At 39.3% G+C, this 13,237-nt stretch overlaps 1 long non-coding RNA gene across 2 annotated transcripts; it reads left to right on the top strand.

Annotated features, from left to right (window-relative positions):
• The first annotated feature begins 4,047 nt into the window (after positions 1-4,047).
• LOC307035364 lies at positions 4,048-13,012 on the top strand. Of its 2 annotated transcripts, none has more exons than XR_013807074.1 (7): positions 4,048-4,133; positions 5,579-5,630; positions 6,573-6,612; positions 9,321-10,314; positions 11,582-11,740; positions 11,936-12,006; positions 12,387-13,012. It is a non-coding gene; the product is annotated as an uncharacterized lncRNA (long non-coding RNA). The 2 variants fall into 2 exon arrangements; XR_013807075.1 differs by lacking the exon at positions 4,048-4,133 and adding an exon at positions 4,143-4,954.
• The last annotated feature ends 225 nt before the right edge of the window (positions 13,013-13,237 follow it).

Raw genomic sequence — 13,237 nt, 5'->3', positions numbered from 1 at the left:
CGTCACGTCAAGACGAGTTACCTTTTTTTTCTTCTCAATTTTGTGTGGAAAAATGCGGGGATTATGCGGACTTTTGATAAATATGCGGCCTTTTACAAATCTGCGCCATTTTGCTGATTATGCGGTAAATTCTGCGATCGCAGAATCGCGTTTTTCTGGAGGGTCTAGTATCTGAATCTCTGGCACTTCCTGTGCTTGAATTGTTAGAGGTGTCTGGCCTGCCTTTTCTGGTTCTATGGCCATCTTTGCTGTAGCTGCCATTTGCCTTGCCGCTTTCTTGTTTTTATTAGCTTCGGTATCTTTCTCAGCTATTTGTATCTTCAAGAGTCTCAGTTGTAATGCTACCATTTCTGTCTTTTGTGCTTCTCTTTGTCGTCTTCCTTCTTCTGTGATTTCTTCTAATCGTATCTTCTCTTCCATCAGGTGTTTTGATTTACTGGTTAGCACTCTTAACCCGTACTCCAATCCTTTGTCACTTTTGTCCATGGAAACTCCATTCAACTGCAAGACTTCTCCAACATTTGGAAAGGGAGGAGGGACTTCGGCCAGGTTTGGATACAGCTTCGGAGTTTGGATAACTAGAGCGTCTTTTGTTTTTTCTGCTATGTCTTCCCTCACTGGCAGGTCTGCTACTTGGACCACATTTATGCTGCGTGCCAATAGGCTGGCATATTCCAGATGGAGTATCAGACTTGTAACTCTTATAAATCTTTCTTCAGCTTTCCTCCATATAGTTAGCTGTTGTCGGCATTGTTCATGCTCATAGTCAAGTACTGCTCTTCTATGGGCTTTTGTTGGTCCAGGTTGATCATCTGCTGGAATCAGTCCTTCTGTTTGCCACTGTTCCAACAGTTTCTCTCTTTGGCTCCATGTCTTCTGTCTTTTAATTGGAAAGGTTAAAGCATCTGATCTGATTTTTACCCTTTCCTTGATATCTGCTGTTGAGCCTGGCTCTGCGTCTGGTCTCAACTTAGTTTCTTTCGGTGACATGCTCTCTTCCTATTCGAATGAAATTATTACGTTATCAAAGATTGAAGCACTAATCCTCCGACTAGCACCTTCGTTCCTGATAAATAATATCCTATGTCATCCGAACTGAACTTTAAATCTGGGTTTGTTTTTTTTGTTTTTTTTAGTTGCTCAAGGTTTTTTTTTTTTTTAAGTTTTAAATATTTTTTAAGTTATATATTTTTTTAAAGTTTTTTGTAAAATATTAATAAAGCAAATTAAAAGATAAAAATTATGCAAATTTTAAAATATGAAATGTTAAAAATAAAATTATAAAGTGTATGGTTTTGACTTTGAAATATGAAAATTAGAAATCTGGTGAAAATCTAAATCTACCGTGTACAGTGCATACCGAAATGTAAATGCAAATGTAATAATTTGTATAGCTTCAATACATTTGTTTGAATATTCTATAGTCTAGGTTATGTTATTTATGTAAAGTTTCTCATCTTATAATTAGAAACCACTTTGCAATTCTATTCTGGGGATACCTGTGTTTGTTTATACACTTTAGAATTAAACTTCAGAATGTTAATGTATCTTTCCCTAAGAGGTGTTCCCTCTATCTGTGTAATAATTCTGTATTACCAGCAGAGTGCGCTGTTGTAATTTCCAGCTCAATCCCCTATGGCAGAGGTTTTCAACAGGGGTCCGCGGAGGTACTGCAGGGGGGTCGCGAAATCTTTGGTTGATTAGACAATTTCTTTTTTTTCTTTAAAACAAAAAAAATGTTTTCCAAACATTTTTTTTCCCACAAATTGAAATGTCTTTAAATGCACATTAACATGAATCCAACATATTGTAGTGAATGGAGAAATTGAGGCAGAAGACGTTATCTTCTGCTCCACAACCTTTCTCCGCCAGATTGTCAAGTATCAGCCGTATCTCGCGTCTCCCCTCCGGTACACAGAACCGTAGTGTGGAGTTGCATTAGGTAACGCGAGATACGGCTGATACTTGCGCATTAGTTTCTGTTATGGATCAGTATCAACAGTCCTGCCAGTAACGTTACTATATTATCAATACTAGTTTAGTTATAGCCTGATATATGATTGCTAACTTTACAATGTTGTGATGTGACTGACGTTAGCTAACATTCTGTAGCTAACGCCGGTCACTCATGGTTCTCCACACACCAAAGCTCCATTTCTCGCTGATGGCCGTTATTTTTTCTAATCCTTGGCTGCTCCTGGTCTCTTGGACGCCTAGCAGGCTCATAATTATAATCATATGCATTTGAATATATATTTTCAACCTCTTCTGTGTCAAAACTGGCATTGTGATCCATGTTTATTCATACGTTAGACCGGCCGCTCTCCCCCTTGTTTCCCCCGTGTTACGTCACACGCGGGAGGTCACGTGCGGAGGCTTTTTTATGCGGAAGTGAAAATGTCTTACTAAAACGACGCCAGATGTCACTGGAGTGTATATTTCTGTATATTTTCTTTGAAAATCTAGTGTATTCATCATTTTCCTACACATTTATTCACTGGTGGCTCTTACCTGCAAGTTGCTCTTTAAAGTTAAAACTTGAATCTGTGAATTATTTTAATAGCTCTGTGTTGTGTTCAAGATGTATGTTTATAAATGGCAGTGGCACGGCCACCCTGTACCTTGCACGTGTTTAAAATAAAAACATGAATATATTAACCTGTGTATTATTTGAATAGCTTTGTATTGAATGTACAATAACAGAGTAGCTATGTTTATACACAGCACTAGGCCCCGTTTAATATAAAACACAATTGTATGCCATACATATAGTAGGGGGGTCCCTGCTCCAGCTCTCCATCAGTTTGGGGGTCCCTGGCCTGAAAAACGTTGAAGACCCCTGCCCTAGGGAATAGCTGTTGCAAAACTGACTTCTTTTTAACAAGAAGAAGCTTATTTTCCTTAAAAATATTTTTAAAATGGGAAGAAAATTACACTATGGTTAAACAACACAGCACATAACCGCCAATACACATTTGCAAACAAGAATATCTCAAAAACCGCCAATACACACTTGCAAGCAGAAATGGTTCCAACAGTTCCAACTCTGACAAGAAGTTTGATATTCTTTAAAAATGGAATGCCTAGAAAAATGCCTCATCTCCTGCAAACAGCTGCATAAGCACAAACAAAGGAGTGCTTTGAATTTGCATTTCACGAAATGGCGATTGCTCTGTGTCTGTTTGTCAATATGTGGTGAAAACAAAATGGTTTTGAATAATGGCGGGGTGATATTTAAACGACCCGTAACAAAGGAAACCACTGGTGTGGTATTATAAACCCTGAAATACAAGCCAAAACAACACTTAGTTTAAAATAATAACATTTCTATCTAGTTTACTATGAAAATGGTCTTTATCTTATTGATATCATCACTTAGAGTTAGGAACCCTTACGCATAAGCAATAAACCTATCTACGTAATATTTGACAGGTGGGAGTAATATGGAAACCTATCAGCGAATATTAAATGATCGTCATCAAAAATGAACGTAATGCTGCTGAAACCCCAATTACCGCAATCCCCCTGCAATATCTTGGTTGAAAACAGAACAGTTTAACCACTGATAAAGGCTTAGACCTTAACGAAACCTTTTCCTCGAAAATGACTTTTTTAAAACAGTTCTCAACTGTTTTCGACTAGCACTGACTTCAGTTACTTAACCCTGAGTTAACTCGCTATGCCTTGTTGGTTTTCACTTACTCGGTGCTTAACCGACTTGCTATGTCCCATAGATCTTAACAAAAATCGTTAAATGGGCATATATACCCTTACGTCATAGGCTAACTAACTACTAATGTAACAAGAGACACCTACACTGTAAAACCAAACATTGTGTTAACTAAGAATGAATAAGTAAGCCTTACTTATTTTTTATTAACTTGTTATTAACACTCAGTTTAAATAATTAAGCTGTAATACAGGGTCGAAAAACCTAACTAACTCAATGTAATTGATGTGAGCTAATTTAGAAAAACTAAGTTAGTGGAAATGGTTATTTTTTTTCAACAGTAGGACATGCGCAGATCACTCCTTGACCACTTCACGCTCAAAGTTACTTTCTGGGACTTTCTGGAACATTTACGAGCATGCCCTGCAGCGGATGGACGTCTCCCCAGCGTCTAGCTGCTATGGTCATTATCATTGTGACATTACAGTGAATCTTGTGCTTAGCACACTGCTTTGCTGAGTACATATTAACATCCCAACCGTTTTGCTGTCTTGTTGTTGTATTTAATCTCAAGGTTTATATGCTTGCTAGTTAAGATAACATTAGCTAACGTTAGCTCATGTTAACTAATGCTAACTATTGCAGACATAATGTGGCGAAATCGTGTTGCAGCCTGGCCCAGGAGGTAGTCTTAAAACATTTAATATATGGAGATAGACGAGGGCTGACTTGATTTATCTGCATAAATGTTTTTAAGTACTTTTTGTATGAGTTGAGGTTCTGTTTAGAAGGCATTGAACAAAGACTAGCACGTGAGTAACTTCATTATTAATGTCAGTGTGTTAGCCTAATGCCGTAACTTGTGGCTGTTTTCAATTTGATATATTAGCCTATACAACAAAGTATGAAGTTACACTTCACAACGTGTGAGCGCCAATCAGTATATACTCCAAGCGGGTTGCGGTGCAGGACCGGGAGCTTGAGGAGGGACTCTCCCGCTATGGGCGGCCGTTCATGGGTGCAGACTGCGAGTCCCTCCGCCAGCTCCGCGGTGCTGCAAGCCGTCACTGCGGAGCTGCGGAGAGACCCTCCCGCTATGGGAGGCCGTGCCTGGGTGGAGACCGCGGGTGCAAGCTCTGCGGGGCTGGCTTGGCCATGTACCGGGCATTACTTCACCGCAAATCGCTGTTTTTTAAATGTGTCTGGCGGCTGTGTCTGTGGGCATTACAATTCGCCGCAACGGGGAGTGGCGGGGGTCGTCAGGTTCCCACGTGAGGTGTAGATGTAGGTGTAAAATGGTAACGTTCTTGCCGTCTGAAGTCACTGTTGATAATTATACAATCAGTTTCTTTCTATTTTAATTGTTTAATTAACAAAGTGCATCAGATTAATGGATTTCAATTTTCAAATATAAAATATATCTCCTGAAATGTTAAACAAAAACAAAAAATCCCAAACAATGTGTGACAGTTGAATCATGTATTACACAGTAATAGTAGGCTATTACCTTTTAATAATTTATTTTACAATCATAATATGGAGGTTCCAACTGAAATGGTGGTTTCACTCCTGCATAGCCTATGTTTAAAGTGCTTTTGGTGAAACTTTATTGAAATTAGCATAGCATAAAAGCTAACTGATATTAGTCTACATTTAAAAAGAGTATAGTGTTTACATTCAATGCAACCATAATCTGTTATAATAGTGAAGATGTTGGCTGGCATACTCAGTTGAATAATATGTATTTGATGGTTATAATATCCAGGTCTTTGTGATTTAAAGGCTATGCCATATTTAAAAACATTCGGTGAGGATTTGTCATGTTTGCAATCTTTACTATAATCGATTAAATGTCTATGTTTGTATTATAAATATCTGCTTTCAATTGTTTTTTTTCTCCCCATTCAGGATTTAACAGATAGTTGCAACTCCACACATTCCATGATCACAGCAGTAAAAGGTAGTTTTACACACTACACAATTACTCTCTGATCGTTTGTATTTTTTCTATGAGCAGCGGCGTAAGAGCTTTATGTTAAAGGCCCATGTCATGCTTTTCGGGTTATTACCCGTCCTCTTGTGTGTTATGAAGGTTTTTCTGCATGCAAATGGTCTGCGGAGTCACAAACCCTCAAAGTGCACCCTGTAGCGAGTACAACTCTTAACACAGAAAATACCTCCACAAAACGCCTCGTTGGAGATTTCTCATTTTCCAATTTTTTCTTTCTAGCCGTTATGATGTGTGAACTCCCAGTTGCCCCACCCAGTGCCTTGACGTGCATAGAGCTCTGTGAGCGCTGACAGACGAGTTGGGATCTCACAGCGTTGATAAACCTTTTTCTTACTCAATATTAAGCCACACTTATTGTTTTTACTTTGGCTGTGAGTGTTTGTGTGTGCTTAGGATCAGTTTGGCTGTGTTTAGGTGTGTTTAGGTGTGTATCGCCAATCAGGAAACCACACCGCCATGGAGCACACACTGCAGCTCAGACTGCAGCTGGGAGCTTCTCAACGTCCCGACCAATCAGAGCACACTGGGCTCACAGGGAGGGGGGGGGGGGGGGGGAGCTCCAACAAGGCGTTTACGACAGAGAGTGAAATTCAGTGAATACACATACTATACAGAGATGCTGTATGAGAAACCAATGTGATTTGGGAAAATTGCACAATATAAATCTATTTTAGTATACCTCAACAATGGACTTATGACATGGGACCTTTAACATCACTAGAATTTGATCACAACAATAGCATGGATGCAATTTAGTCCTCTTCTCACTTTCACATATTTCATAATACACGTTTTGCATTCTAAATCAGGTAAATACAATACTGTAGTTTCTAAATGGTTGTATAGGGGATGTTTGATTATTTTTGTTGGTTTGTCGTTCATGATTTTCAGATTTCCCAAGCAGATCGAAAACCTCCGATGCAGTGGACCTGTAAGTTCTGCTCATTTTGCTCTGTAAAAAGAGGCTTTTTACTTAAGCATTACCGCCTCAAACATGGCTGCCATACTAGGACATCACCACTCCCATGCCTCCATAAGGAATGCCTTTGCACATTTAAATATTTTAATGCACTCAAGGTTCACTTATCAACATGGCACACTCGTAAGGATATTGAGAAAGTGAGTGAAACAGCGTTCCATTGTCAGCTATGCGACTTTATAGAGCCTTGCAGTCAAGCAGATTTTTTCACACATTTGCGAAGACATTTGAAGTTGAAGCAAAAGGTGACTTGTCCATATCAAGGCTGTAACTTTCAGAGCAATGTTTATTCCACCTTTAATTCACACAAAAGCAAAGAACATCAGATGCAGGATAGGTCGGCATTCAAACCTGAAATTTTTTCAGATTATATACTTGAAGATCTTCCCCCTAATCTGAATGATCCACCTGAGGATAGTGTCCCTGAAGCTGAGGATAGTGTCCCTGAAGCTGATGATGTTGAGTTCGGTGAAGATGTGGAAGATTTGGAGAGTCAGTTGGAACATAATGTTGCTGCTCTTTTTCTGAAGATGTCATCAATTCTTCACATCTCTGAAAGTGCAATGCAAGAGGTTATAGAGCAGGTCAACCACATTTATTTGCTGTCGAAGCCCTTGTTACATTCCTGAATTCGAAAAATACTAAATCAACATTGTGAAGAAGCTGATAACTCTTTTGTGAGCGAGATAGCTAGAGTAGTCACTGAGAATAATGTTTTCCTGAAATTCACTTCTGCTGGGGGATCATTGTCAACTGCTAAAAGACATCATACATTACAAGAGAATTCTCTGTGGTAAAGCCTGTTGAATTTATCCTAAAAAACGACAAGCAGTCAGTGGTGTATGTCCCCATACTGGAAATGCTGCAGACTTTGCTAAGCAATGGAGACATTTTGGACAAGGCCATGTCACTTGAAAACTATTTTCACAGGGATACAAATCGCACAGGGATGGTTCCCACTTTAAAGGCAATTCTTTCTTGACAGATGAAGAGTTCAGGATTGCTCTGTTTTTGTACATAGATGATTTTGAGGTAGCTAACCCCTTGGGAACCTCGAGAAAGAAACACAAGCTATGTGCTATCTACTGGGTACTTGGCAATCTGCACCCTAAATATCGCTCTTCTCTTCATTCCATTCAGCTTGCTATTCTTTGCAAAGTTGACAACATCAAAGGCCATGGCTATGCTGAAATTCTCCACCCTCTCATCCAGGACCTTGTGTCTCTTGAGCAACATGGTGTATATATCGAGCAGCTAAGAGCCAGCATAAAAGACACTGTATTATTTGTCGCTGCTGACAATTTAGCTGCCCATTCTTTAGGAGGCTTCTTTGAAAGCTTCAGAGTTAGCCAGATGTTTCGATTCTGTATGGCAACGCGGGAGGAAATACAACACAAGGAAGTTCGGACAGGCTCATTCCAACTAAGAACAAAAGAAAATCATGAGAGACAGGTGCAAGATGTGTTGCATGATTCTACAATGGCTCAACAATATGGTGTCAAAGGAAGCTGTCCACTTAGTGAAAGCTTGGAACATTTTCATGTTGTCGATGGTTTCCCACCAGACCTTTTGCATGATCTTCTGGAGGGTATCGTTCCAACTGAATTGGCCTTGTGTTTGAAGGCACTAATATCAAATAAATACTTCTCCCTTGAATTCCTGAATGGGGCCATTAAGAAGTTTCCGTATACATTTTCAGACAGAACAAATCAACCCCAGCTCATCACGAAGACCTTTTCCTCAAAGGGAACAATTGGAGGAAATGGTCCTTAAAATTGGACACTACTCCGACTTCTGCCACTACTGGTTGGTCATCACATTCCTGAGGAGGATGAAACATGGGAGGTTTTAATGAACCTAAAAGATGTGCTATTGTCAGTGTCCTCAAGCTTCACAGAGGAGTCGTTGCACTTTCTTGAATGCAAGATCTCAGAACATAGAGATTTGTTTCAGAAAGTTTTCCCAAATCAAACAATGCGCCCAAAGCACCACTACATTGAGCACTACCCTCAATCGATTCAAAAGTTTGGTCCATTATGTGATGTGTGGACAATGCGTTTTGAAGGAAAACACACGTTTTTCAAAAAAGTTGTGAGGCATTCTCACAATTTCAAGAATATAGCCCTCACTTTAGCTCTCAGACACCAAAAGATAATAGCATTTCATTTAGGTTCCACCTCCTTTTTCAAGCCATCTGTTGAAATCAATAAAGTAAAGTCTGACATGGTGGCTTCATTTCCTGAAAATCTGCAGAACTTTCTTCATCACAGGAATGCCCAGCAGAACACAGTCCTTGTAGCATCATCTGTCTGCATAGATGGCATTAAGTACAGTGCTGATATGGTCATTTCAGTTGGATGTTGCTCAGGGCTCCCGGATTTCAGACAAATAACTAAAATCGTGGTAATCAATACCGACATATTTTTTGTCTGCAGACTTATGACTTCCTGGTATGATCAGCATCTGCGAGCATATGAGCTGTCTAGAAGCCATTTGTCCATCTTTTCAGTCACACAGTTGTGTGAACTGAACGATGTTTTCCCCCTGTCACTCTACAGAGTTGGAGGCAAACAGCTTGTTAGCCTTAAACGGTACATATTATGCTGAGCGATGTGAATTCAGCATTGTGGCAATCTCACAAATGTCTTCCTTTTCCCCAGGATAAGACCTCAACATGGACCAACGGTTATTGCTGAGAGTTGTCATCACCAAAGATTCTATTATGAAGTTAACTTTAAATAAGAGACCGGATTCCGTCGAAGAATTGATTGCTCAACTCAGGGATAAATTATCTCTGCAGTATGAATTTAAACTTCAGTATGAAGACCAAGACTTCAATAACGCCCTCTGCAATTTGACGGAAATATCAGATTTGCCTGAAAGAGCTACACTGAAAATCATCCCTATCATGACTCTCCATTTAACTACCATTTCATCACCCTCAACAAGATCAGAAACGAGTGAGTGCAGCACAGCAGACACTGAGATCCTGTCGACTGCAGGAACCTCACCATTGCTAAGACATCAACAATGGCCAGAGTTCTTTAACACACCACATTTCTCAGACTTAGACAGGGAGATCTTGCCTATATGAAAGATGGAACACGACTGACTCCATCAAGAGATATGAAGCATGACATATTACAAAAGCTTGCTGAAACAGTTTACAGTTTCAAGGCTTATCCTGATGATGATGACTTCAGCAGTGTTGCAAAATCCCTTATTAGCAAACATCCCTGCCTTACGGAGCCTGGTTCTCAGCCTGGATGGTATGGCTGGAAGAATAGCCTGAAATTTAAAATGGCCAACTATCGCAAAAAACTTCGAAAAGCTGGATGTGAGGATGTAGCAATCAACGGAGGAAAAAGAAGTAAAGTCAACCCACAGGGTGAATCGTCAAGCAAGAATATAAAACGACCAAAAAGAGGTGAAGCAAATGATCTGCCTAATTTACCTGAAGGACATGATGAAACAAGCCTCGAAAATGCCAGAAAGATTCTCACGGAGGAAATGAAGAAAAAAACACCTAATGGCACTCTCATCTCACAAATGATGGACCAAACATTCCCACTGCGCAGACGAGAGATTGTGAAAAAGGAGCCTGCTGTTCAGAACATGGTTGAACGATGGCCGGCCCTTTTCACAGAGAGACAGGTAGGCTACTTTTAGTTTGTACTGAATAATGCCTTTAAGGTTGACTTTCCTCCATGTCAGCATTTCACTTTACCAACTTGCCAACCACTAATATAATGCCGATCAAAATAAGGCTGCAACTAATAATTATTTTCATTTTCGATTATTCATCCAATTATTCTGTAATTGATTAAAGATATGGTCTATAAAAGGTGATGTTTTTAAATGTTTTGTTGTGTAAGTTCAACATCTAAAGATATTGACTTTAATATGATGTCAAATTTATTTTTGATCGATAGGAAGAATTTTACCAAAATCTTTTCATGAAAAATTACTTACCACATTCATTATCATAACATTTGGCAAATATTATTGTTACCGTAATTTTCGGACTATAAGCCGCGCCTTTTTTCCCATTTTTCTACGCTGCGGCTTATATAACGGTGCGGCTAATCTATGGATTTTTACAGCTAACAGCCACTAGGGGACCTCCTAAATCTATGGATTTTACAGGTTACAGTCCACCACCTTTAACTCTATGGGCTCTATGGCCCGTCCGCGCCCCCCACCTTTAAGCGGCGGGCTCCAGCAGGAAAAGCTGGATGCCGGAAAAGAGTGAGACAGGTAGCGCGCAAAAGTAAAAGTGGAACCGAGAGTGGTACGAGAGACAGAACGAGAGCAAGACAGACAGACATTACGAGAGCGAGACAGTTTGTCCCCGTACCACTGGTTGAAAACCACTGCTGTAGATCACTGCCGGTACGTGCGCTGGGAGCGCACCGTTTAAGTTTGAAAGTTGAAAAGTTTGTGTGTCTGAAACGCTATGTGATACAGTACAGTTTACACAGCACAGTACATGTTCTGTAGCTACTATTGCACTAAATGGTTGAATACGTTATGCAAATATGCAACTTGTTTGTTGAAATGTTAATAAATGGGAGCTTCCTCAAACAGCCATCTCTTTCCCGACAATCCCCTCTGTGCATGAACCCTTACATATGGTAATTATACATTAAAACACCTGCGGCTTATAGTCCAGTGCGGCTTATATATGTACACATCATTCAATTTAGCTGCTGCGGCTTATATTCAGGTGCGCCTTATAGTCCGAAAATTACGGTATATATGTTAATGTTAATATTATATTGTTGTGGGCTATAAGTGTCCCCTGCCTTTTTATCTAAGCAATAGTGATTGCCTGCTTACACAATTGTTATGATTTAAACTAATGTCTTCCTAATGTGCTGGTTTTCCATCTCCTACCCCACCCCCTTCTCTACTTTTTCAGGTATTTGCCGAATTTAATCGGATTACCAGTCGGAACCTCGAAGCAGACTTCTTTGAGGCTCTGGACCAGCACACCCCAGGTTTCATCTAACTGTTCAAGTCAAGAAAAGGATCGGTTGGACAGAAACTGACAGAGTTGATGCAGAGCATCAACTGGCCGGTAAGTAATACAACTTAGCAACTTTTTGTCACATACATTGATGACGATATGGTACTACTTAAAAAGCCTTCTAAAATATTTAAAACAACCCCTCAAAAAGATGGAAAAGGCCAAAATGTTTCATCTTGTGAGTTTGTCATTTAATCTCATTATCTTCTTTATCTCTATCATTATACACCGGACGTGACTGAACAGCGCTCTGTTGTCCTCAAAGGCATTCCAATTGTACTTGGCAACGACTCCAGGGAGTTTTCCAGGCATGCTTTGTAAGTACTTGAAAACAAAAAAACGGTTTGGTTTGCATTTATTGAAAAGTTATATCCCCTATTTACACAAACTTGCAACCAAAAGATGTAATTGGTGTGTTGAAAATACTGTACACTAAATTCCATGACCAGGAGTCTAGATTAGAAATGAGGTGTAAAATAAATGTACGTTCCTAGCTGTATATGCATCCATAGCATTAGTTTCCTCATACCACATTTACAGAACCTTCTTGGATATAATGTTACAACGCCGTTTGAGTGTGTACTTGAGCTACATTTTTAGCAAATACTTCAAAGCAAATGCAACATGAATGTTTTCATAGGAAGACCTACTCTAATAGGTAGCGATGATATTCTAAATAACGTGTTTTTCTTTGCAGGATACAACGAGAGATGAGGCCCTATCATCCGTCACCGTTGGTGTGCTGACTGTTCTCAGCAAAGACAGTCCTCAGGAGGGTCCAAGCTCAATGCAACTCGAGCCCATCTCCACTGACATTGTGCTTGAGGGAGGTATTGTGATGGAAAATATCAAAAACTTTCCACAGGCAGTTTGCCTATTATTTGGCCTGATATATGCTTTGCATTTAGACTACCCAAAATGCATGGCAAATACTCTGATGTTCCTTCAAAGAGTGATGCTTGGACTGGGAACCAAAACCCTCTCACCTAAGCTATTAACGCTACGAAATGCTCTATTGGATTAGACCTTAGTCAAGATAGTCATCAGCTATCAGATAGAACTTGGCACTTAGAAAAGTTGCACTGTTAAATATTATGACAAAAGTTTGTTACTATGGGGACACTGTTATAACTCTGTTAATTGTTGAGAGCAAAGTACAATGTTTTTTTTTTTAAAGTACTCTTCTTCATAGTGGTCATTATAGATTTTAAAAGTTTACAATTGGTGTGTTGTGCACTGCTGTTTTTTTTAAGATAAGGATTTTTAGTACTTAAAAAGCACTGTTTGTTGGCACTTGAAAATAAATGTTATATTGCAACTGAATCAATTTGTGTTTTTAATGCATTCTTTTTGGAGATTGTTGGGAGTTTACACAACGTGTTTAGAGATTTGTTGTAGTACAATTATCTTAGCTAGCAGGAATTAGTTTGTTTAATTTAATAGTAAACCTTAGAAATTACGAGTTAGTCAAATTTAAAAGGGTTAAGTTCTGGTGATTTGTATATTTAAGTTTAATTTGTTCATTGAGTTCACACAAATACAAAAAAA

This window comes from Notothenia rossii (genome assembly GCF_949606895.1).
Source record: "Notothenia rossii genome assembly, chromosome: 4".
Lineage (NCBI taxonomy): Eukaryota > Metazoa > Chordata > Actinopteri > Perciformes > Nototheniidae > Notothenia > Notothenia rossii.
This window is presented reverse-complemented; position numbering and strand designations above follow the sequence as displayed.